We start from the raw sequence: 27,868 nt of genomic DNA on the forward strand, positions 1-27,868 counted from the left end.
GTCTTCCTGATTCCAGCCTGTTCCCATCAGTATATTCTGAACACAACAGCCAGAGTAATAGAGTTAAAATGTCCATCATGTCACTCTTCTGCCCAATAGCGCCCCAATTGCCCTGGAGGAAACGCCCAAGTCCTTGCACTGGCTAACAAATGTATCCATACCCACCTCATCTCCCACTGCCCTTCCTCACTCACTCCAGTTCAATGGCCTGTGGTTCCTCAGGCAAACTAAGCAGGTAGTTGCCTGTCCTAGCTGGCCCCTCTGCCTGGAATGCTATCCTCCCAGATAGCCACTCTCTTAGCTCCTTTAGGTATTACTCAAGTCCTTTCTCACTTAGTCCACTCCCCAAGCACCCCAGTTAGTACGGTGACAACCACTCCACTTGCTCTCCATTTTCCTAATCTCACTTTTCTGCACAGCAGTTTTATTTCCCAACGAAACTTGCATTTCACTTGATTCATTTATTTATGGTGTATCTCCCCACAGTTAATATATAAATTCTACAAAAGCGGAAATCTTTTATTGTTTGGCTTCCAACCACATCCCTAGCACCTAGTACAGGATCTAACAGAGAGCAAACACACACCACACACACACACACACACACACACACACACACACACACATACACACAATATTGAATTAATTAACAGGATTTAATGACCTACCCTTATCTCCCTCAGAATTATATAAGGAACATATGATACAGGGAATGTGAAAGTAACTACCAAATAATCTGGCTTTTGGATAAATATGTGGATAGTGTTGTTGTTATTATCATTGTCGTTATATTGAACATGTGTCCAAATCCTGCCAGATGTGGCCTGAATTAGTCATGCTTGAACTATGATTCCCCCACCTCCTTCTTTATCTATCTCAGTACAAAGGTTAGTGGCTGAGAATTCCTGTGACACTAAGCTTCTGGAAAGGATTATGTTCACAGACCCACTCAGGGGCTTCCCTTGTAATAATTATCCTAAAAACAAGTTGGTTTTTTTTTGTTGTTGTTGTTGTTGTCTTTGTGTAGAGAAGGATAAAGGGGAGGAGGAGGGAAGATTAAAAGATTGTGATCACTTAAGAGTACAAAGAGTGCCTGAGATTCCTTCATTGTGTATTAGAAATACGGCTTCATCCCAAGGCCACTGATGGGTGAGGACTCTGCCCTTGATTTCTGCATGCCCCATCCACAGTGGTTTCAACATCAACTCCCAACAGTTTGTTCAATGACCTCCGGATGGAAGATACAGAATACACTGTCACTTCAGGAGACTCAGAAAACAGCGTCTTTACTACGCACCCTGAGAATTACTTTGGAGACAACACACAAATGGCACAGAGTTAGAAGACAAATGGGAATCTCTTCTAAATGCAGAATTCTCACAATAAATAGAAAACAGCTTGAAGACACATTTGCTAGCCCAGACTCTGTCTTGGTTAGAAATGGTTATTTAAAATTCTTCTTCACAGGTTCAGAAGAAACCACAGTCTTTGGAGTCCATTACGAGCAACGTTTACTTGCAAAACTAACGTGGAGTTACTACAGATAAGCTGCAAAGCGTGGTGAATCCTGGTGAGGAAGGTAATTAATCTAATTGAGCTGAACGCATGAGCGTTTTCAAACGGATCAAACTGCACCTTGGGCCACCTGAGCCCACAGCGATGCCTGGGCCACTTAGGGAACGTGCAGAACTGATAGTGAGGCAGTTTTAGGGAGCTCGGCTTTTGGTTTTACAAGAGGATTTCCTTCCTCATATCCTCAGGCTCCTTTAGAAAAGAAGTATCTTATAACATTATATCCTATTAAATACCCTAACCTCAAAGTGGGAAAACTGACCAATTTAAGACTTAATCGGCTTAATTGTAGGATTTTGCTCATTGGCAGCATATAAGCCTGATGAGCTCCTCTCATGTCTTCATGGGAAGACATCGCAGCCCAGGAAGGGAGAGGAAGAGCCAATCAGAAAGGGTTATGCACATTCCTAGAGAAAAGGCCCTAGTTTTTCACTTTACATGAGTGACTGGATGGGAATGATGCCTTATTCTTGTCAACCTGGATTCGTTCTTCTTCATTAGAAACAAAACAAACAAGAAAAGAAGTTGTTCTATGTGTAGTGTCTCGTCTGGTAATGACACTTTCCCAAGGAGGATCAGGGCAAGTGTCTTAAGGGTGACACAGGCAAGCTAATGCACGGTTCTGAGAGGACCCGACCCAAGCACGTGTACTGGTTCCTAGATGGTATCCAGAGTGATAGTCCTGTGGACACTCGCACGGTTGGCCTTAGCTACGAAGTTAGTGAAATTGAAGAAAAGGAACAAACCCCTATCAGACCAGAGAACTCCAAAGAAAGAAACTCCCCAGTATGGGACATTTCTTTCTTCTGAAAAGCAGTCATTTTTCCACTTGCTTTTGATACTGGTTTAACCTCATATTAGGTTTAATATTTGCATCACACATGAGTCAGGGAATCTGGAGTTAATGTTCCAGCAGCCGCTCTCCCAAGCACCTCTCACACAGCATATACCTGGCTTGCGGAGCATCAATGCATCAACTGCAGCATGTCGTCATTTCAATAAATAGAACTCGAGAGTCACGAGACAGCCCAGGTTCTTGGGAGACACAGGACCTGACACATGTCAATACCTCATTATATATCCGGGCCCTCTGCCAAGCAGAAGGAACACAGAATCACCTTTTAACATAAATGTTACAGGCTTCTCTTGATGAGGATCAAGTCCAGGATATTTATTTCCTTTAGCACATAGTCATCCCCCAGCCCCATGCACACACTGTAAAGGAGAGTCAGTGAATAAAAGCTATGTTAGTCCAGCAATATGCTGGGGAATTTTAAACAAACCAGTGAGGCAAATCACTTACGGTTTTCATACCAAGCATACCTCTGACAGGCTGCATATAAATACTCCTTTCAGCTCTGAGCACCATGCACTCCATTGTGAAATACTGTACTCTATATGAGCAAGAGACACAAACTTCCACTGGCTTAGGAAACTCGGGGTGCATATGTTTACACTTTCATCTTCCACGCAGACCCCATGGTCTAGTGGCCCGGCACAAGGCCGGGACTGAAGGAATCTGAGAGTTTACAGGACTTTCTTGGTTCCTGACATTTGAAATTTCAGAAGGTTATTTAAATTGCATCTCAGTGGCTTTACCCCTGGAAGAGAGAACAAAGGTGACTACACATTTATAACTGCATCAGTAGCGCCTAAACTTTGAGCCATTCCAAATGCCTCAAGCTGCAAACATAAAATTAATCTGTCACCTAAATCTGTCAGGCTTACAGGTGTGCTTTTTAATTTGTCCCTCAAATACCAACCAACCCACAAACCTCCCACTAGAGTAAAGTTTCTAGCACTTATTGAGTGAAGTATCCTTAGGCACCTCTCATCATGTGCAGTTTTACAACCAGTCTCTTGAAGCACTTTTGTGTATTTTTAATACCAGGTACACATTGTGGAAATGTTAAATCACACAGCAGCTGAGCCAAGTCACCTGTGGAGAACATGACCTGGAGCGTTGGTCTTGGTATCATACGGTCTAGAGCAAAGTTCTGTGCAAAGCTGAGAATATTCCTGGTACCTGTAATCACCAGGCTTCTCACTCCAAACTGATGAAACCTAAACCAAAGGCATGTTTCATGATGTGCAGCAAACAACCAGCAAGATAGGAATCCAAATTCTCAGTTGTCTTCTCATGTCAAAAATGTCACTGCAGTAGTCTAAGCCAGGGATCACCAATAGCAAACAAACAGGGTAAGTGAAATAAAGTCACTCCCGGGTACATAAATAATGAATATGATGACCTCATAGGTCACAACCTGATCAGAACAAAATATGATTCCGAAGTGTTTCAAAGGAAAAATAAAAAAGTAGCCATGATTGGATATTCATAGCTAACTTAGTTTACTGACAAAAAATGCATACAGAGCTCCACCTTCCAGGTTCTTAGATATAGCTCTAACATTTTCACAGCAGTCGCCTGCAAATTAAACCAAAGAGACATAGTGTAATGGCATATGTAGCATCTTACCAAGGCACCTCTCACTTCCTTGAGCTAGGAAAGCATGGTTCTGTATTGGGAGAAAAAATGACCTCCCAGTTGTAGGTCCAATGCATGGGCCTGGTGGATAGATGCAATAACTCCTCTTCAGAAGACAGGCTTTTGCAGAGGCAGAGTGATAGTTAAACTTAAGATCCAACACCAATTCTGAAACTGGTTCTCAACACCATCTGTATTGCATCTGTTTATTTGCTCCACAAACACTTGCTAAACTGTGCCAGGCACCATGCTCAACACCATGGTCTCTTAGTGGACATAGTCACCCCTGGTCCAGCCAATTTTTGATTAGATGGAGGAACTCTCTGAACCTTCTTCAAGCTTACCTTTCCAGCAATGTCAAATTCATTTGTTCCCCAGGTCACTAGCTAGGAGCCTCCTCTTCATGCTCCTTTCACTACATTTTGGTAGCATGAGAGCCCAGCTTGATCTCCCAGCTCATCTCTATGCAGTCAAACAAACCTACATGCTTGGTCTTAATTCTTCTCTATTGGTTCTCTCTATTCCTCTAACAGTCACTTGCTTAGTATCTCACTGATCTCTTCATCCTCTGAGGTACCTTGATCAAGAATTCCTCTCCCCTAGGGAGAAAAGGAAACCCCTGCATGCTGTTGGTGGCATCGTGAATGGTTTCAGATCATATGGAAATCAATATGCAGATTCCTCAAAAAGTTAAGAATAGAACTACCATATGATCCAGTAGTCCCACTAATGAGTATGTATACAAAGAAATAAAATCAGAACCTCAAAGCAATATCAGTACTCCCACATGCTGCAGCATTACTGACAATAGCCAAGCTATGAAATCAACCTAAGTGTTCACCAATGGATGAGTGGATAAAGAAATTCCACAAAATATTATTCAGCCACAAAAAAGAAAAAAATTAAGGAATGTACTTCAACATAATAAAGCCATATACAAAAAGCCCACAATTAATATTCTAGGGAAAAATGGAAAGCTTTGTCTCTAAAAGCTGGAACAAGACAAAGATGCCCACTTATACCACTTTGAGTCAACATAATTGCCAAAGCAATCAGGCAAGAAAAAGAAATAAAGGGCATCCAAATTGGAAAAAAACTGTCACTGTCTGCAGACATGATCTTATATGTAAAAACATCCAAGACTCTACCAAATATTAGAACAAATAAATTCAGCAAAATTTCAGGAAATCTACAAATCAACATAAAAAACCAGTAGTGTTTCTACATGCCAATGACAAATTATCTGAGAAATAAATCAAGAAAGTAATCTCATTTATAATAGTTATAATAATAAAATACCTAGGAAAAAATTTTAACTAAATAGGTAAAAGATCTCTGTGATGACTATTATAAAACATTGATGAAAAAATTAAGGACACAAAAAAATAGAAAGATATCCATGTCATATATTTTTTTTATGGATTGGAAGAATCAGTGTTGCTACAATGTCCACATTACCCAAAGCAATGTTCAGATTTAGTGCAATCTCTATCAAAATATGAATAGATGGCATTCATCACAGAACTAGAAAAACAACTTTAAAATTCAACTCAAAAAATCCCAAATAGCCAAAGCTATCCTGAACAACAACAACAACAACAACAACAACAAAAACAATATGCAGGAAGCATCAAAACATCTACCTTCAAAATATACTAAAAAGTTATAATAAACAAAACAGCATAATAGTGACATAAAAACAAATACATAGACCCATGGGACATAATAGAGAGACTCTAAGTAAACCCACACATCTACAGCCTAGTGATCTTTGTCAAAGGTGCCAGGAATATGCACTGGGTACTGTCTCTTCTTTAATAAGTGGTGCTGGGAAAATTGTATATTCACATGGAGAATAATCAATCTAGATCCCTATTTCTCACCACATAGAAAAATTCAACTTGAAATAGATTGAACTCTTAAATGTAAGACCTGAAACTATTTATAAGAAAATGAGGGAGAAATACTTCAGGTCACTGGAATGGGAACATTTTTTTTTCTTAAGACCCAAAAGCACAGAAACAGAAGCAAAAATAGACAGATGGAATCATATCAAACTAAAAAGATAATGCACATCAAACAATCAACCAAGTGAAGAGACAACCTGAAGAATGGGAGAAATTATCTGCCAGCTATTCATCTGACAAGGGGTTAATAACCAAAATTTATAAGGAACCCAACTCAAAAGAAAAACAAAAGACTCAAATATATTTTACTTAAAAATGGGCAATGGAACTACGTGGGTATTTCTGGAAAGAAAACATACCAATAGTCAACGTGTATACGAAAAATTTTCAACATCACTAATCATCAGGGAAATGTGAACCAAACACACAATGAAATCACCTCAATCCAATAAGAATGGTTATTACCAAAAAGACAAAGATTAAAAAATGCTGGTGAGGATGTGGAGAAAAGCGAATCTTGCACAATTTTGGTGGAGATGAAAATGAGTGCAGTCATTAAGAAAATGGTACAGAGGTTCCTCAAAAAAATTAAAAATACCATATGATCTAGTAATTTTATTAATGGGTATAGTTCCAAAAGAAATAAAATGAGTATGTCACATGTTTATTATAGCACAATGACTAAGAAACAGAAACAATCTAAGTGTCTATCAAGTAATGAATGGATAAAGAACATGTGAGATATATATGTATATTATATGAAATATGACTCAGTCATAAAAAAGATTAAATTCTGTCATTTAAAAAACATGAAGGGAACAGATGACCATTAAGTTAAGTGGGATAAGCCAGGCACAGAAAGACAAGAACAGCATGATTTCACTCATATGTGGAATCTAAACAAGTTGATCTCATAGAAGTTGAAAGTAGAATGGTGGTTGCCAGAGGCTGGGGAGGACAGTGGTGAACTGTGGTATGGTGAAGGGATGGCCAGTAGGTTCTGGGGAAAAATAAGTCCTGCTCTGCTACTGCACAGGAGGGTGGACACAGATAACGACAATGTACTACTGTATACTTCAAAAAAGCTAGAAGTAAGGATGTTGAATGTTTTCACCACAAAGTAATGATAAGTATTTGGTTGACGTGGATATGCTTACCTTGGTTTAAACATTATACCATATCTACATGTATGGAAACATCACATGAAAATGCATAAAAATGTACAATTTTATGTTTTTATGTGTCAGTTTAAAAATAAGTTTAAATTGTCTTGTAAAAGAAGAAGGAATTCTTCCATTTGAAAAAACATGGATAAACCTTGAGGGCCTCATACTCAATAAAGTAAGTCAGACAAAGGCAAAAACAGTATGATCTCACTTCTATGAGGAGTCTAAAAAAGTCAAACTCATGGAAACAGAAGAGCAGAACTAGAATAATGGTTACCAGGGGCTGAGTAGGGGGTGGGTATGGGGAGAGGTTGATCAAAAGGTAAAACTTTTGAGTTAGAAGAGTAAGGATCTAATGCAGTGTATGGTGAGTATGACTAGTTAACAATACTGTATTGTATACTTAGAACCTGCTAAAGGAGTTGATCCCAAACATTCTACACACACACACACACACACACACACACAGAGTAACTATGTGAGGTAATGGATGGGTCAATTAATTTGTGTTAATCATTTCACAATGTATATATGCATCAAAATATCATGTTGAACATGTTAAGCATATTCTATATTTGTCAAATTATACCTTTGTATAATTTGTATTAATTTTGTATAATTTGTATTAATTTTTAAAAAGAATGGCCCATCCCTTTTCTTATTTCATATCCCATAATTCGTCTGATAATAATCGAATTTCAGTGTTTATCAATCACCTTCCCATGAAAAAGCCTCTGCGTTGATAAGAGCATTGAACACTACAAAGCAAATACAAATGAGCCATCTCAATTGATCCTTGACACTGTGAAATAGTTACTGTTTAACTCACTTTTCACAAAAGGAAACCAAGGTTTGTACAAATTATGTAACCTAGATAGGTTGTAGAATCAAGGGTTCTTGCCCTTCCCCTTTCTGCCAAACCTGATGAAATATAGGTAGGACTGACTGCTAAAGGCAAAATTGGGCCAAAAAGTAAAGAGAGAATCTGCTTAGCCAAAAGAAATGGAAATTTGAGGAGAAAATTTCAAATGGTCCAGGTGAATATAAAAGAGTAGTTTCTAATTACAAAAGAACCTGGATTGGGTCTGGGGTTGTGGCTCAGTGGCAGAGTGCCTGCCTAGCACCTGTGAGGGTTTGATACTCAGCACCACATAAAAAGATAAATAAATAAAATAAAGGTATTGTTTCCATCTACAACTAAAAAAAATTGTTTTTAAAAAAAGAACCTGGATTGGGTTAGAAATGATGGTGACATGTGATGAACATCATTATTCAAAGTACATGTATGAAGACACAAACTGGTGTGAATATACTTTGTATACAACCAGAGATATGAAAAATTGTGCTCTATATGTGTAACATGAATTGTAATTCATTTTGCTGTCATATATAAAAAACTCAATAAAATTAAAAATAAATAAATAAATATACACTTGAATGTGTTGAATGACCAAGAAAAAAAAATAAAGATTTTTATCATGGAATAGGAAAAAAAAAAAAGAATGACACTGTGAAGGTTAAATTATACACAATACCCAGCACTTTTTAAATGAATACTTGCATATCACAAACATTAACCAGTAAAAAGGAAAGTGTCCACTTGCTCGTTAAGAATCAGAATTTATGCAGAAGCATAGTTAAGAAGGAAAAATAAACCACAAAAAATAATTACTTTTAGAAAGTAAAAGCAAAAAAGTCAAGAGAGCAAGGATTCCTGGTTTCTCAGACTAATAGGGCAGAGTTCAGATAACAAAGTGAGAAGGGGTTGCCCTTTCTGACCCAACAGGCACCTTGCCACAGCTCCACCCTTGAAGATCAGGTGCCCAAGTGAAGATCAGGTGCCCAGGTGAAGATCAGGCTGGCCAGAGAGTGCAAGATATCTCAAAGTCACCTGAAATCATGTTCTCTACAGGTGGGCCTTGCCTGAGAAGGACTTTCAATTCTATCCAAGTTTTCTGTTCTCTGCTTCTGCTAACTGTGAAGAAACCAGTGCAAAAACATGGTAATACAAACACACAAAAGTCAGGCAAAGGGAATACTTGCAATCTAGTCCACAAAATGAGAAAACTGCTCTCATTTTCTGTCCTAAGTTTTCCTGAGGATCCTGTTGCAGTGGACAACTGGATTTGGCTGAAGAAAAGTAAAGAATTAACCGTCAATCTTGGCCTATTTTGTGTTGATAAAATGCAAGTATCAAAGTATTCACAGATAAAGGGATAGTCTGTTGTTTTCCTATTTAGTCAAGTAATGCCAATCCAATTAAATTCAACAAATATTTCTTGCAACTCTTCTATCGGCCTGCCTGTACCCTTGCCAATTATGATAATAGGAACAGAAATAACAAACAGAAAGCACTCATTTGCTTCCATAGTTCTACTGTTTTATTGGAGACATTTCTCTTTAGGGTTTTATTTGTTCGGGTTTTGTTTCATGTTACTTATTGGTTTATTTTTTGATTGATTCGTTCATGTAGTTGGTACTTTTTTATTGATGTAGAATGTGCAATGCAGGATTTCCCTTTGATTTTTTTGATAAGATATAAAACTAGGCCTTTATAAAACATCACTGCTTTCTAGCACATGATCATCAGATCTGAGTAAATCACAGCGCTTCTTTGAGGAGGCCCCTTCGTAGTCAAAGAGGGATAAGAAAATCTACCCTATCCATCCTAAAGGGGTTTTCTGACTGTCAATCAAATTGTGAATCTGAAAGTGCTATGTAAGTGGGAGAGGGTATTGTTGGGGGTTTATAAGCCTGGATATTTACAGATCAGGAAACCCAGCAGCAAAAATACTGTACTTAGCCACCTCCTAGGGAGTAGGTATGAGTTCATGTATGTGCAGGCATGTTACCAGCAAGAGCAGCAAGAAAGGCTCCGCGCCCTCCCAGCAGTACTGCCATCATCAGGCGCAACTGTGTTCCTGTGGGCTTCAGAGTTCAAGGGAAACACAAAACCGGGGGCAGCCGCCTTTACGCCTGACCCTGAGTTGTGTGGCTATCACAGTGCTACACCAACATCTGAGTTTCAATCCTTCCAATTCTAGAGCCCCCTTTTCCCTGTGTTCTTGTTTCGAGAGCTTGAGTGATAGAGAAAGGAGGACACTGGAAATGTCCCAGACCTGTGATTTTATGCTTGTGGGGTGTCTGTGCCTGCCTCCTGCCAGTGACATGAGTGGCTGCCTGAGATTATTTAAAACAAGTACCCCTGGGAAGGAAGTTTCTGAAAGACACTTTAGTGGCCTCCCAACTGGCCAGAGGAACCAAAAGTTAGTGAAGAGGAAGTCACTGATACAAGAGTGGAGGGCAGATTCATTAGCTTCATTCACTGGAGCAAAACTTGGACCAAAAAACCTCATTATTCAAACCAGATGCTGATTTTGTAACAGTCACTTCAGTGATGAACTGTTTCAATTTCCCTTTATTTTGAACATGCAATATTATAAAGAAGGCAAATTACCACATGAATAAGGGAGCACTGGAAGTTTATAAAGTTGGTTTGAAAAAGAATTGACTATTAGGAAACCTAGTTTTCAAAAGGTTATTGCCCCAAACCATTTTTTTTCCTTTTTTAATCATGTGACAAAAGAATTGCCTAAGGCAAGATCAATTATGGGCAGCAATGAAATGACCTTCTAATGATAATTAGTCCCAAATCTTGACTGCTGCCAGTTTGAATGATCTGGTCATAAGGCACATGAGGATGTTCACTCATCTCCAAGAAGAATGAAGGCCGGGGCCCGCCAGGTTGGCAGTTGGGTAACAGGAGGCAGGGCAGGGAGGCCAAGGAGGCTGACCACATTCACTTCCAGTGATTTGGAGAAAGAACTTTGTCATAAAAATTTGCCTCAAGCACAAAACTCACTGAAACAAAAAGCCTGATGATAATCTCCCTCTTAAAAATTACTACTCTTTCTTGTCAGAAGAACGACCAGGAGAAGATCCCAACCCTTGGAAAACACAAAACGTCTCTGGTGGGAAATGGAGTCAGGTGGATCCCAGGAGGATATGAGAGCAGAACAGAGGAATGAAGCCCAGAAGGACCACAACTAGGGCCTCTGGATGTGACCAGGAGGGTAAGGGGGACCCTCCTCCAGGTGTGGGGCTATTTGGAGGGGACAGCCATGCTGTGCAGCTTCCAGGTGCTGGGAGTCCACACAGTGAACAGCTATCCCACAAAAAATTGTGTGAAACTGCTGGGCCAACTTCTGTTGCTTTATAGAGACAGAATCACAGCATCTTAGAGATGGAGATGATCGCCGAGTTCCGTTTACAACAGGATCCGGGAGGCAGAGGGCACCCTCCTAGAACTAACCAATAGCAGAACCCAGTTCTCCAACCTGTGTATCCTGATGCCCTTCTGGCCTCCTTGGGGTGACTGTGAGGCTCTGAAGAACAGTCACCCACAATGGCTACTGAAGAGCAATCCCCAAAGTCTGTCACCCATATGAAAGGACACACCCCTCTCTGGCCTTGGGTGTGCTCTTCTGGTGATTCACCACCAGACAGATGCACATTGAAGCTCTAAATCCTACTTACCAAAACCTACTATGGACCAGACACCAGTGCCCACTTATCTCCTGCAATGCTCATATCCCAGGATGTGTTTATGACCCTATTTTCCTGAATGCTGAGGTTTAGAGAGGTGAAGCAACTCACTCAAGCTCACACCACTAGGTCAGTGGCAGTCCTAGCTTTAGACCGACTTTTCTAGAACTTCCTACTACACTAATAGTTCTCAAAGCTTTGCTAAAGTAAAAGCTCCTTATTCAACTGACTATTAGAGCCATATAAGAAACTTTGCCTGATAAAAAAAATAATTGGGTGATTATATATGAAATAAACAGATTCCAAATGGTAGTTAATGATGCTTCTAAAGTCTGGGTGTAAATGTGGGGCCCTTTCAGTTTACTTAGCTAAAGAGGGAAGTTTCTTGCAAAATTCCAGTTTTCCCTTCTTAAAATCTTTGGTCCACAGATTAGGATATTCTATTTACTATTCTTCTATTGTCTTTTGATCAAAAACTTAAATTCCCAAAAGCAGAAGAGAAGGACAAGGGGGAAGGTTAACAGGCAGGTACAACTCTCCATGGAGATGGTCACTGAGGTGAGAGCCCGCAATAAAGCCCGTGGAGAACTTCATTATTCCAGCTCATGGCCTTCCTGTAGCTGGCCAGCATCCACCTCTGCTTTCACCTTCTGGCAACCACCTGCCACCTTTACCTTCTGGAAACATGGGCACCCAGCCAGCCTGGAGAATTCTGCTCTCTGAACTGAATTCAAATACTTCTCATCTTCCAATCTGAGCATTATAGGAGGTGAGTGGGCACAGCCCTGGAAACCAAAAGTCACTGCGGCTTCAGTGCTGCTGACATCTCTGCAGTTTGTTATCTCCTGCTCCTCGGGAGGCTGGCCTGTGTAAAGCTAGAGCATTCCAAGAGGTCTATCCTTAACCAAGGAAAACCTACAAGTTCCAGCCTGCTTCCCTGAACACACAGACCAAACAGAAGTACCAGCCAGGCACACTGGGCAAAGAACAACCAACTTCATTTTCCAAGTGACATTTTAGAGTTTATTTACTGTCAGTGTCAGTAAATAATCAGATACAAAGAAGGGGAAAAAAAAGAAAAACCAAACAAAACGTGAAAGAAGAAAACAGGACAGGAGAACTAGAGAAGCTTCTTCAAAGAAGGGGACACATGAACTGGGCTTCTAGGATGATAGGAGTTTCCTAGGCAATGACATGGAGAAGTGACATTCCCCACAGAAGGAAGAGTCTGTCAAAGACTCAAATTTACAAAGTGGCTTGCAGTCCAAGGAGAAGACAGAAGCAGTGTTTATACTCATGGGAGGTGTGGATGGGTAAAGGAGGGTCTCAGACTATTAGAAAGGTCTCTAAGGCATCGAGGAGCCAAGGGAGGAATAGGGTGTTTAAAGATGGGAAGCCACCTGTTTAGGCTGTATTTTTTATTATTATGAATTCTGAGAGACATGCTAAGTGTGGACAAGAGTCGACACCAGTTCTGTGCAAAAGAAATAAAATGTGAGCCATGAAGCCAAGCCACATATGTAATTTTAAATTTTCTAGTGGCCACATTTAAGGTAGGAAAAACAAATGAAATCAATTTAGTAATATATTTAAGCCCCCAAATCCAAATTATTATCATTCAACATGTAATCAATATCTTTGAAGTTATGAATGAAGTAATTCACATTTTTTTTCCCATACCAAGTTTTCTGAGTCAGGCATACTTGTAGCACATCTCCCAAAATTTGGACTAGACAGAAAGTCCAAAAGTGCTCAATAGCCAGCAAGAGCCAGTGGCTACCATCCTGAACAGCACAGCTGTAGGTAAGCCCAACATCAGACCCACTTAGGAATCTGCAACCAACTGTCCAAACAGAGATGATCAAGCTCTGGGCAGATCTTTCTGGCCACTGGATATGTTCAACTACCACTGAAATGCAGTTTTAGAAACATGCAGCTGCAAAACTTATTTTGAATCGTAACAATTTATAAGGCTCAGAAATAAATACATAATACAACAAGTACAATGAACAGTGTTAGTGTTGCTCCTAGCCTGCTTCTGTCCACCACATCCCCAGCCATGCCATACCCCTACATCTACTGGAGGTGGTCACTTTTACTGAGATCCTCTGTGTTTATTCTTCAATGTGTCTTCATGCACAAGCAGATGTGAACACACTCAAATTATATCCCCTTTCTATAAGGTGGCATATTAAAAATTTTGTTTGATACCTTGCTTTTTTTAATTTAATCTTGGAGATCTTTCCATGTCAGTGTATAAAGAGTTCTCTTTCAAACGCCACACAATATTCCATTGTATGGATGGATCATAGTTTATTTAACTGGTCTTCTAATGGGTACTTGAATTGTTTCCAATCTTCCCTAATCCAAACAATGGCCTAATGGAAAACCTCCTATGTACGTCACTTTGTATGTATTCAGATGTATCTCAGGAAAAATTGCCAGCGCCAGATTGCTGGGTCAAAGGGTAATTGCATCTGTAATCTCAAAAGATACCGCCAAACTGGCCCTCGCCAGGGTTGTGCCGTTTTGTGCTCTCATGAGAAGTACTGCACCAATTTCCTCACACCTGCTCAACAACATGTAATTGTCACACTGTAGAATTTTTGCCAATCTGATAAAATGAAAAGTGTCACTTCTGCATAGTTTCAATTTGCATTTCTCTTATTCCTTGTGAGGGAAAACATTTTCTCTTAGGTTTAGACAATGCATTTTTTTAATATGTAAATAATCTGCTCCTGTTCTTTGCTTATTTTTCCATTGGTCTGTAAAATTTTTCATTTTAATCTATATTAATCTAATATAATTTACTTAAATCTATAGGAGCTCTTCACATAAACTGATCAATCTGTCCATTCAGTTTTTTTTCCGATTGCTATTTTTTAAAAAATCAAGTAAAAATGTTTATTAAAAAGCCCTTCTTTAAAGTTATAAAGGATTTCACCCATATTTTATTCTAGTCCCCTTATGAATTTAAGCAGATATGAATGCATACTTTTATTGAAATCCTTAATAAAAATATCAATTTTCAGCTCAGTATTTTAGTGCTTGCCTAGCATGCATGAGGCCCTGGGTTTGATCCACAGCAATGTACACACGTACACACGTGCGCACACACACACACACACACATCAATCTTCACATTTTGCAACTGAGGTACACCAGACAATTGCAAATCTCTTTCTCTCTCTTTTTTTTTTTTTCTTTGTGGTGCTGGGGATTGAACCCAGGGCCTTGTGCATGAAAAGCAAGCACTCTACCAACTGAGCTATATCCCTAGCCCTAAATCTGTTTTCTTGAATGCTCCCTCCTTTTATTTTTCATAATTCTTTTGTATATCATTCTGGTCCATCATATGAAATTAATTGATCAAGTTGCAGTTTATTTGAATAGTATGAGATATGGAATGAATCTCTGAATATCTAACAATGTAAGCAATAATATCCTTCAACTCAGCCCATTTCCACACACTAAAAATTTCATCATTATCCAATTAGAAACACAATTTTTAAGCTACTATTCTACTTATGTAAACTTCAACTTTGACTTTTATAAACTCATGGCTTTAATTCTCTAGACACTATAGAGATGAATACAATTCATGCTGCTCAATTATTTATGCGAGCTGCCCAATTTTTAAAATGGCATTCATCATATATTCGTCAATATCTTTTAAGCAGATGCCTGACTTGAAGAGAAATACAGACACAAATCGCCCCTCAGAAGATTGTGGTTTGGAGGTCACTAAATTATTTTTCATGATTTGTTTAAAAGGGAAGCAATATAACACAATGTAAGTCTGGCAAAACTCTCACTGATGACAGGATTCTGGTTTACTCAAGTTCATTTTATAGGATCACCAGTGTGGTATTCGAAAGAATTAGGACAAAGAAAGAAAGGAGGGGAAAACAGGAAGTTGAATCTGAAAATGATCCATCTCAGCTGGAAAGGGAAAAATGATTTTTTTGAGTTTTCATAAGAATAAATAAAAATATGGAAGGCTTCATCAACTGGTGTGTCATCCTGGCACGGGGACCATGCTCATCTTCTCTGCCTAGTTCTGATTTTAGCATGTGTGCTGCCAAAGCAAGCACGAATACCACTATTTTTTAAAGCAAGGGTTCAACGTTTCCAATCAACAGTTTCTCATGAACTGCAATTTTAAAAGATGTGAAAGGTGTGGTATCCTGTGGCAAGTGCCCTCATACTCCAATACTCCAATACTAATCTCCCATCTCAGCATCCTCCAAGTTTCAGTCAATCTATATTGTCACACATTATCCTGTCATTGGACGTTACAAAATTAGTTATCCTCAATTCATTTCTAAGAAAAATTACACACGCACACCCTTCAAGGATAGTAAGGGGATCAGTTCCTACAAGGGGTGCTCATTATTAGACACAAATTGGAAATTTTCCAATGGGGGCTATTAGTGCCAGATATATAACACTGAAAATAAAAGAGTCCTACATAAGAAATAAAGGTGATATGAGGAAGAAGGCAGGCGAGAGGAGAATTCCATGGAGCAGAGATTCTAAGAGATGGACAAAGCACAGCTTCCAAGACCTCTGGGATGTTTCTCATAGAAACAGATTGAAGTGGAAATCAAGAGCCCTGTGAACCAAGAGACAGTGGCCAGGGTTCTCTTGGGACAGCTCCTGGGGCGGCGGCCTCCCCACTCTCCAGGAAGCTGCCACATCCCAAGACCACCTGTGGGAAAATCCTCAGAAACCTGCCCTACAGCCCTGATATGACTCCTGAATTTCAACTCTTTTTCAACTTGCAAGTGCCCCCTGGAGGTAACTCACCCTTGTGTCACACCTGAGTATCTAAAACTAACCATTAATGCCCACTGCCCCCGCCCCGGCCCCAACAAGGACCAAAACAGCATATCTTGCTTCCCCACCTACGGCAATAATATTACCATTTCCCAAAGCCCCTGGATTCCTTAACACCTTACACTTTGGGCACTTCTGACTCAAACCTTCCTTGATATTCCACAATAACCAATCACCAAGTCTTTCTCTCTGCTACCCCATCCTTCTTTTCCTTCTCTCTCTTCTCATTAATTTCAAACCCTCCTCATGGCCCTGCACCTATTTCATAATCTCTTACCTGTTTTCTTGTTTCCTTGCTTTCTCTGACATTCCACCCTAGATGGTACTTTCTCAAAAATTTTTGATGGCTTCCCTATTTCTTGTAAGAGAGCCTGAGATCATGATCTTATTCATTCCATTCATTCAACAAATATTTCTTGAGTACCTGCTCTAGGCATTTGGGACACATCAAAGAATAGATCAAAACTCCAGTTTCACCTTGTCTGAACCTGTTTTTTCCTGATCCTCACTCTGCCTGTCCCTAACATAACTGTGAGGGACCATTCTACACATATCTATATCAGTAGCTCTATTCTGGTGCATTTATATATTCAAAAAGCCACCATCATGTGCTGAATTCAGTAATGACCAGATACGGGTAGTCTTTTCTGTTCATCCCACCTTTGACCTTCCCTTACCTGCCCACTTTAATGCCTTTTCTGGTCCTCACCCCTCTAAACCCTGCCACCCTGAAACATGCAGCCCAAACCCTCCAACCAGCACAGAGACTCTTCTTGATACCCACACTCAGAGGAAGGGACATCATTCTCTTTCCATCTTGCAATAGCACTTACCAAAAATAAAAAATAAAAAAAAAAATCTTCATCAATGTTTATAGCAGCTCAATTCACAACAGCCAAACTATGGAACCAAACTAGGTGCCCTTCAACAGATAAATGGATAAAGAAAATGTGACACACACACACACACACACACACACACACACACACACACAATGGAATGTTACTCAGCCATAAAGAAGAATGAAATGATGGCATATGCCAGTAAATTGATGGAACTGGAGAATATCATCTAAGTGAAATAAGCCAATCCCCAAAAACCTAAGGCTGAATTTTTTCTCTGATATGCAATGCTAACACACAATAAGGGGCAGGGGGAAGGTAAGGAAGAACGAAAGTACTTTGGGTTAGACAAAGGGGAATAAAGGGAAGAGAGAGAGAATGGGAAAAGGAAAGATTATATAATGAGTCAGACTTTAGTATCCTAAGTGTGTATTTACAAGGCCAATGTAATTCTATATCATGTGCAACAGAAGAATGAGAAGCTATACTCCATATGTGCACAATATGTCAAAATACATTCTACTATCATGTATAACTAATAAGAACAAATTTTAAAAGTGCTTATGGTTTGTTTGCTTGGTTGGTTAGTTTTTTACATTTCATTGGTTTAATGAAACTCTGTAATTAGAGCAGAGGCCTTTGAGGACACTTGTTCTCTTTTTTGCACTTCCTAAAATTCTGTAACCACAGAACCAAAAGAAACCTCTATCTCCAGTTCATCAAATTCAGCTTATTGCTTGAACAACTACAGACATAGAGAGGTTAATAACATCTAGTGCTGAAAAGGAGTGAATTAAATATGAACAGCAGACTGGCAGGTTTCTTCCTTTGTCCCTAGGGGCAAAGATGTCTGAACCACTAGCACAGGCAGGCCTCCCTCCCCCACTTTATCTCCACAGTTAATGCACATGGTTTCAAGCTGTAACAAATACATTGCTCAGAGACCCAGTTCAGATGATGCCTAGATAAGCAGCAGCCTACTCTGCAGCCCTCTTCCAATCCCAACTCCCTGAAGTTGCTTGAGACTTCAACGATGCTGGCAAACTAAACCCTAATCCCCTGTGGTGGCACAAGACTATAATCCCAACACCTCCGGTGGCTGAGGCAGGAGGATCATGAGTTCAAAGCCAGCCTCAGCAACTTAGTAAGGCCCTGAGCCACTCAGCAGGACCCTGTCTCTAAGTAAAATATAAAAAAAGGGCTGGGGATGTGGCTCAGTGGTTAAGCACCCTTGGGTTCAATTCCGGGTACCAATAAAAAAAAGCCCTAAACCCATAAATTTTCTGGATGCTACCCTGATCCCATTCCTCCCTGCCCCATGAAATGCAGGGCTTTCTTATCTCACTCCGGCCAGTGAAACACCCCAGCTAGAAGCCAGAGACCTCTCTGAAGAGGGAAGTTGGTGTGCCCAGGTAAAATGGAAAAGTGCAAAATAAGAATAACACTATCAGAAATGTGATCTGGCACAGGTGGAAGCATCCAGAAGTCATGCACAACACTGTGAGATGTAGCATGGTGTACAATGTCAAGAGGTTACCATAAACTACATTTCTATATCCATGTGATTTCCTCCGGGTGATTCATCTGAAACTCAAGGGGAGACTGTGTGACCATGTTTTCATTCACTCCTTGTGCTCACTGAAATGGCAATGGGTGTTTAATAACGTTTCCTGAATTTCCTAAAAAGTGAAAGACCAATTTATCCACTGCTTGAGCTGAAAAAAAAAATTCACAGGGGTGTAGTCGTGCACATGTGGCCACAGTAGATAAGAATGTCTCATGCTTGTACATTTCTCTGTGGGGTCCAGAAAAACAGACAGCTCTTAATTGGGCGAAGGTTATGCCCTGAATATCCATCAACCTTCAGATGCTGTTTTAGGTTTAGCTGTTCTGTTCTTCACATGTGAGTCTGTGCTTTCAACTGATAATCACCCATGTCGTGGTCTTGGCAGAGTTGAGCCTCATAACCTTGGAAGCTGTTGAAAGTTCTCTCCCAAGCCACCTTCAGACCCATACAATGATTCGGTGCCTATATTCACATGGAAAGAAAAGTCTTCAAGATGAAAGAATATTCTCTGTATTTATGAAAACCTTTGAAACATAGAGACTTTCTACCTAGCAGCAGCCAGCAAGTAGCGTTGTGTATTTGTGTTTAATTAAATGAATTATTAAAAGCAAGGGGGAAATAAAAGCATTCTATCCAAATCTATCTTCTGATTCTAGCTTCATTGGGGAAGGAGTAAAGCATGCCTGGGCCAAATCAAATGACACAGGAGCCCTTCCATTGGGCACACATCTGCCAGATCTCCCTTAACGTGTTCCTGACACACGACTCCAGCTTTTCCTCCGCATTCTCCCTTTAGGACAGGACATCTTCCACCTGATCCTGGCAGGCCACCATGTCCAGAACATGTTCTGCTGTGAAGCTCATGTGATTATCTGCACCCTGAAGAACTTGGCCACTGTGACCTGGGTCAGCCTGACAGTAACTGCTGACCTAGAGCAACGGCTGCAGCTCTTTTTGGTCTCTTCTGCTGGGGGTTGGGATTGGTTCAGGCAACTCGGGGTGAGGTTCTCCCCGGATGGCAAATCTAGTAAATTCTATGTTAGCTAGACCCCAATGAACTGTGAATTTCCATCAATGGAATGATGAGTTCCTTCATGTAAGTGACATTTCAGCAACGACTTCCTGGACATATTAAGTTACGATATTCTCCCTAGCAAAAAGTGCCTCTCTCTCTTTTCTGCCAGAAGACAAAGGTTATATTTATCCTTAAAAATGCAGATGTCACTCACCTGGGAAGCCTTTTCCAAGTGCCTGTCTTTCCAGAAGATGTCCCAGATGCCTCTCCCCCGACACCTGCTCTCTATCTCTTCCCACCAGTCTGCCCTTTCTTTAGTTTCTTCAATGTTAAGCTTCTTTCAGTCTCAGGACCTTTGCACAAGCAGTCAGCTCTCAGGAAATATCCCTGCCTGTATTCCAATTCATGACCACTCTCAAAACTATAGCACCAACTGCTCACACCTCATGGAAGTGTCACCCCCCTCTGAATCTCAATTCAACCTTCCCTGACCTCCCCCCCCACCTTATTCACTTCATAGCAACATATGCCTCCCCTTCCCTGCATGGATCAGCTATACAGGTAGAATGATGACATATTTGATATATATTTGATTAAATAGAAATCTAATCTATTTCCCCATTAGATTGTTAGTGCCATAAAGTGACTAGCACAGTGGCACACAGTAGGCAGTCAGTTAAGTATTAGCTGAATGAATGAAGGACCTCTTGTATGGGATTTTGTATTACTATATTTCAGTTGCCATTTGTGTACCTGCCCCAAAGCCTAGCCTCTGGCAGCCACATCAAAGTCACACACTTTCCCAAAATTCATTTATAAAGGGAAATGGGCATTTATTTCTATTGTCTATATTTCATATATCCATATCTAGTCATGATGGAGGACAAAAATAATAATCTTCATATTCTAAGAGGAGTGACTAAGGTCAGGAAAAAGTGCCTTAGAATATATCCAAAAAGGCTGAAATAATAACCCAAAATGAAGGGTGGGGGGGGGCAGAGACTAGTAGCATTGAGTGTTTGTGATGAACTCTGACCTAACCAGAAAAGTTGTAACTGAAGAACCTCCCTTCCTGTGTCCTTTCCAGCTGATGTTTCAGTGTTCTGGCTGCTGACTAAGAACCAAACCAAGTGACAGAAGGCAGCAATGTATGGTGTGCCCATCACAGACCACATGTGTCCTCCAGGAATGAGTATGTTGGCACCCTAAACCCAGCACATCAGAACGTAAGTCTATTTAGAGACAGGGCCCTGCAAGAGGCGTCAAAACAAGGCACTTGGGGTGGACCCTACTTCAGCCTGATCTGTCATGAGAGGAGACAAGCACTCAGAAAGACAGAGAGAAGGGGGTCACCTGCAAGCCAAGGAAGAGAGGCCCCGGGGAAGGCCAGCCCTGCCAGCACCTTACTCTTGGATGCCTGTTCTGGAAGAAAACCAATTTTGATTGCTTAAGCCAACCAGTCTGAGGTACCACATTACAGCAGCCCTCGCCAACAACCACGGTGCCCGAGACATTCTTGAAGGAAAGAACAGCTTCACATCCTGGATGCCATCTTCTCCCCAGGGCTGGCCTGTCTTTTTCACTTGAAGTTGAGGTACCAGATGCATTTGTATGCATCACCCAAATAAAATGATTGAAATGCTGTGAAACAGATGTGAATAGAAACTCATTTCGCTATTTAATGAGCATTCTGACCAGATCAATATCACGAAATGCTGAACTGCACGACGCCATTGCCGTCTCCGTACTACTGCCCAGTTGATTGGCTCCGAGATGTGATAGAAAGCTAAAAATGTGTTTTCTCTTCAAAAGAGCGGGAGTCCATCATCCAAAGTCATAAAAATTTTAATTGCACTGCATAAAGGACAGAACTTGGTCTAGCTGCAAACCACGGAAAGGCGGAAACAAAATGCAGCTGAATGCTTAATCAGCTGGCTGTGGCTTTCTGAATAGCACCTAATATTCTAATTATTAATCACTACACTGAGAAGGTACAATTATGGAACAGGGAAGATTGCTTTAAAAAAATTTTTTTTTTTTTTGGTTAACCCACAATTTGGAAGGTCTTCACAGAAATATAATTTCATAAGCTATGAAAGAGGGAATAAAAGACTAACAGTTAAAATTCAGTTTTCTACCCTAAAGCATAAAAAAGCTTTGAAGTTGTATTGACAGATATGACTAACAATTGTAATCACAGAAATAAATTTAGTAAAACGATAATTTATCTGTCACAATTTACCGAGGGAGAAAAAGTACAGCATAAGCAGTTGAATTGTGAAGTTAAATGAAAGCAAAGATAGAACCCAGTTTTTTAATGAAATGTGGAGCATTATTAATTGGTTTCCTAGCAACAGCCAGCCTAAAATTACTTAACATGTCTGCTCAATCAGATGCAAATTTGAGTGTTATCCCTTAAATGTTGATTATAGTTGGTCTTTTCAGATGCAAATGAAATGTGTAAAGTGAATGTAAATGTTGACAATGCTGATACAAAAAAATCCCCTGATTAACATCATTCTGGTGTTCAAAGTACCAGAGTTGAGGGTCTCCCCTTGGAAGGACCTTAAGCTGCCCGGTGACCAATCTCCTCTGCCATCCTCCTTCACCTGTCCTCCCTGTTCCACCTCTGCGCTGCCCTCACTCCAGTGCCAGAATCAGACAGCTAGCCAAGTGACACTACTTCAGTGATAAATGACAGGTGGATGATGCTTTCAGTTCAAAATTCAATCCAATGATTCGAGGGGCTTACTGGAAGACCACAGTTGATATCAGTGTGATTTTGTAGACAGAACCAGAACTTTGAGTGACTCCAATGGAGTAGAACCCAAGCACATTTCCTTCAAGACTATCAAATAAGGCTGTCTTCCTCAGTAGAACTCCAGCCTTCCTCTATGGTTCAAGAGTAGCATGTTCCAAGTCAGTGGTGGCACCAAGAAGTGATGAGAGGTGGGAAGGATGTAGCCCATCAAAGTCGCCATCAGCCACCAATGTTATCCTAGTAACAGCCCATTCCAAGCGAAAGCAATGAGCTGGCCATGCTAAATCACTCCTGCAACAATGGTTTGTGACCATTTACCAGCCGATGATCTAGGCACTGGAGACACAGCAATAAGAAAATGTCTCTGTTCTCACCCTCCCTGAGCAGGGGGTAGACAAATAATAAACAAATACAAAAATAGGAATATGAAAGGTAACAAAGGTGATGATGTGAGATGGGCAGCTTTGAGAAAAGCTCCAAGAGCACCCTCCAACAAGACTGTGTCCCTGTCTTCTAGTATTTCAAGGACATCACTGTCTCTACAGCCACCTTAGGGGTGAAGTGCAGGACTCCAGGGTGGAAGTCTGCCACATGAGAGAGGAAAGAGGAGAGGGTCAGTGCACTGAACCCTAGAAGTCCTTTCCTCTGTAGGTCAATGTCCAGTGCCCTTAGACACCTCCCGACCCGTCCCTGGAAAAACCACCAAGTCAAGTCATTCTTGAACTCCTAAATGAGGCTAAATTACTTTTCTGGCCAAAGTCCTCTGCCTGTGAGCCTCTGAAGGATAAAGAATCAATGAACAATCTGTTTCAAATACACAACTGTGGCTCTGGGTTATCCCAGGCAGTGGTCAGCAACTGAGGACATATATTCCAGAAAGTTCTGAAGCCTGCTTTTGTATAGAATTGACCAAGATGACAAACAGTTGCAAAGCAGGCCAAAGATTTCTAGACTCACCTTGAGTGCTAGGCTAAGGGCAAATGGACAGGTCCTTCTTCCAAAGCCTGCCACACTAGCCCTGTAAGTTAGGACTTAGGCCTTTGAAGGCTTTAAACACTACTATTAAATGCAAATGTCCATGAGAGAAACAGGTAGTGCCTTAGACTACCTGTGGAACCTAGTCTAGCTAGTGGCCTAAATGGCCCTGCATTGGGAATGGGGACAATGGTTAAGAGTTCCAAGGGGCATTGTGATACCTGACAGAAGGACACAAACATTTCACCAGGTTAACCTTAATTTATGTTAACCCTCAGAGAAAGAATGTACTGACAGGACATTTAACATGGCGGTTAATATGACAAACATTCAAAAGAAAGAAAACTTGGCTTCCACTCAGTCATAAAGAGTAGCATCTAATCAGAGGCCATATTACATTATGAGTTAAAAATCAAATGGACTGTACATTTGACCTGTCACCAAAATTTATCTTCTAGGTCAGTCAATCTCAAAGTGCGGCCCCTGGTCCAGCAGCATCTTTGACACCTGGTACTTGTCAGAAATAGATATTCGTGGGCCCTTCCCCAGACTTAAAGAATTAGAAATATGGTGGTGTTTTAACAATCCCTCCAGATGCTTCTGATGCACACAAAGTTCTAGGCCAGCTCAGCAAGATGACATGCCTCTGAGTTTATACTTAGCACCAACTTGCTGCAAATTATTTCAATCAACAGGAAACTAAAGATAGCTGGACTGTACCTTCCATATGGTGGCACACATTCAAAACAAACACAGTAATTGTGTGAATTCCCTGACACAATGACTTTTTCAAAAGAATGCAACCATTGAGAACGTAAGATGCTGATTTACTGATTTGTTAAGATAATGGATTGTTTCAAGAAAGAAGTAAAAACAAAAAAATAATTCTTTAGGAGATTCAAGTGTGGAGTAGAGTTCCGAGAGAAGCTTTGAAGAGAATCCCTGAGTTCTCTGTCCTAATGCTAGACTCTCTTCCTCCAGCCTTCTTGGCCAACACAACCTAGCTCCCTGGGGTGGACAAAGGGTCAGACCCATAAAGGAATTTACTGTCTGCAAATACCCCTCAAATATTTGCTGAATGGATGTCTCCCTTTATTTCTCATATTTTGGACAGAATTAGGGACATATCTAATCTTTCAGTGTTCCTGACAATAAGCTGAATATTAAGCATACATTTGGTTATCAAAAATTTTCCAAATGAAAAAAATAAAATCTAGACGATGCTTTAATGATTATAAGATAACCACATGTGAAGAAACCAGAAACCTATGATCAGAAGAGTGAACCTCAAATTTAATTACACATGAAAATCACTTGAAATGACTAATAAGGATGCAGACTTCTGAGCCCTAACACCAAATATTTTGATTCAATTTGTGTTGAGCTGGGGATCTTCCTCCAACCCCGACACCTCTTTCTTTATCTTTTTTTTTTCTTGTGATACTGGGGATAAAACTCAGGACTTTGCATATGCTAGGCAAGTATTGTACCACTCAGCTATAAAAATGTGCCTTTTAAATAAGCATACCCAGGAGACTTTGATAAAGGGGTTAGTATTTAAATTACCAACATAGTCACTTCTCCAGTTTTTAAAAGTATTAGTAACAGTTAATGAAAGAGGACTTTTTTAGTTTAATAAATAAAGGAATACTATAGTAAAAGAACTACAAGTTCCCTTCTCTGTAAAATAGCTTTATCTATTTTGAATGTGAATTTAAAGTAAAAGTGACTTTTTTATAGACAAGTTATACCTAATTATGGTAAAAAATTAAGAAAAGTAAAAGAAAAAAAGTTTTAAATAACTGTAATCTCATGATCTAATTACTATATTATATTCTTGGTACATTATATTCTTCCAGATAATGTGTTAGCTCTTTACACACACATACACACACTTCTTTTTAGAGTATGATCAGAGTATATGTACTTATTGTACTACATTTTCTTACATCTAACATTATCAAAATCTTTCTACCATTCCTTGATTCTTTTAGATAAAAAACAACAGAATGCCTAAACACTTACTCTATTCCTAAGAAGTTGAAAAAAAAGAAGGAATCGAAAGTCTGTTTATTTGGCTAGTATATAGTACAAATATTTGTGTCATTTGTATGAGTATGCTAAAAATCTTAGTTTTTATTAAAGTACTTTAGTATTGATGCAGACTTTATTAGTAAATTTTACTAGTTCATTAGCTCATTTTAGTGAATGCATGCACATTACTTAAGGCCTCTAGACACGTATACAATATACTAATACAAGTATTCACATTAATGAAACCTATTAGACCAAGGTTTTTCTCATTAAATCGAAAGGGAACCAAAGACTCTACTGGAATGAAACTGAGACTTGCTCCCACCCCAGGTTTTATTTATTTTTTAAATATGCCCTGAGAGTCTATAAACTAATTCTCTTCAACCAGGAAGTGGTCAAAAATAAATGCATTTCACAGAATACACTAATCATATAACCTGAGAACTGAATTCTTGTATTTTTATAAGTGAGGCACAAAGAATGTGAGTTTCTATGACTACCCACATTCACAGACGCCAGCGAGGCCTGGTATCAGATAACTCGCAATGGCTTCAACACTTGGTTGTCATGTGAATGTAAGCGAGCCACTTAATTCTTCTAAGTTTCAGTTTCCTCATCTGCAAAATAAGGATGCTAATAAATAAAATCTGTGCTTATTTACTAAGAGTTTTCTCAGGGCCAAATGGGTGTGGACATAGAGTCTTATGACATTAATACTCTAATGTAGTCTCCAATGTTACCAGGAGTCTGGCTGATAGTTCTCTCTCTGGAAGTGAGTACTCCTTAATTCCAAGCACACCCAGGATTGCACAGAACACCAAATGCACATGTGTTAGTTAAAGAACAGAGATTCACTGAACCTTTGACCTACAGACTGCTTTACAACTGAACTGGACCCAGGGATCCCTCACTACCATGAGAAGTCACATTATGTATTCTGGGAAATTCTGCGTGAACGATAATTCTCTCAGAGTGATAGGACATGGTTCCAAACTGAGCTTACCTGCTGGATTTTTTAGAAATGAAGACTTTCAGGCTTCACATCAAAAATTCCAATTAAGTTACCTGAACTTAAAAAATATTTTAAGATGCACTAACATATCACCCAGGGCCTTGTGCACGGTAGGCACACATTCTACCCCTGAGCTACATGCCTAGCTCTCAATTATTTTTGACACAAAAACTGTTTGTTAGTTTCAGCAAGACTGAGAAACTTTAGTACAAAACTGAACTGCATGTCAGTGATCCATACATTCAGAAAGACAGAAAGTTCTTAAATTGTTACCTGTCACTTCAGCAAAATACATTCACCTAGTGAGCCTACCTGAATATATGCAAAGAATTCTCTTCATTACCCAAGGGGAAGGAAACAAAAGATTCCCAGTCCCTTCCAAAAAACACTTGTTCATTTTACCACAAACTTCTCTCCTTATAGAAGTAAAACTGCAATATGAACTAGATAATTAGAATATTTAAAAATATCCTTAACATCGTGGGTATCATCTCTTTTTTCCTTCTTCCTGTAAACAACAAGCAAACAGGCGGATGTTTGGCCCCTATAATCTAGTCTCTGCATGTATGACAAAGTTCTATAAACAACATTCTTTCATTCATTCAACAAAAGACCAAAATAAGCATTTCTCAACACAACCACAAATCTTCAGGGCTTATCCCAGAGCAGTATCCTACAATTTGCATAGAGTTTTGTTACTATTCTATTAGACAGTCGAATATTGCCCGATTTCTCTAACCTCTGGGTTGGAAAACTGGGCTGTCACTTTGCCATGAACATTCTTTCTCCACTGTAGGAAAGTCAAACAGAACACTTCTTTCTATGTACTTTAAGATGTGATTCTTAAAATTTGATGGAATGAAAACTATCCATCCACAAATCTTCAAATTCATTGTATTAAACTATCAAACCTGAAACATATGGGACAAAAGAATGACCACATAAAATATTGATTTAAAAAAAACAAACAAATCCTTGATCATACTGCCCTTATGATCAGATGTTTCTTGGCTAAAACCTTTCTGAATCCCACAGAGAATATCATTACATGTAATTTTCCTACTATAGCTGATGAAATGGAATGTAATAAGTGCTCATTTTGAAAACATGTGAGTTATTGGTCACTTGATTACCATTAGAGAATACTA

At 39.7% G+C, this 27,868-nt stretch overlaps 1 protein-coding gene and 1 non-coding gene across 2 annotated transcripts in view; both read right to left on the reverse strand.

The window, feature by feature from the left end:
- Jazf1 (JAZF zinc finger 1) overlaps positions 1 to 27,868 on the reverse strand; it is a 327,008-nt gene that overhangs the window by 250,626 nt on the left and 48,514 nt on the right. The gene's annotated exons all lie outside the window — the stretch shown is intronic.
- Positions 15,663 to 15,769, reverse strand: LOC113195825 (U6 spliceosomal RNA). Its single transcript, XR_003302472.1, has one exon. It is a non-coding gene; the product is annotated as a U6 spliceosomal RNA (small nuclear RNA).

The sequence above is a fragment of the Urocitellus parryii genome, chromosome 3, assembly GCF_045843805.1.
Source record: "Urocitellus parryii isolate mUroPar1 chromosome 3, mUroPar1.hap1, whole genome shotgun sequence".
In the NCBI taxonomy this organism is placed as follows: domain Eukaryota; kingdom Metazoa; phylum Chordata; class Mammalia; order Rodentia; family Sciuridae; genus Urocitellus; species Urocitellus parryii.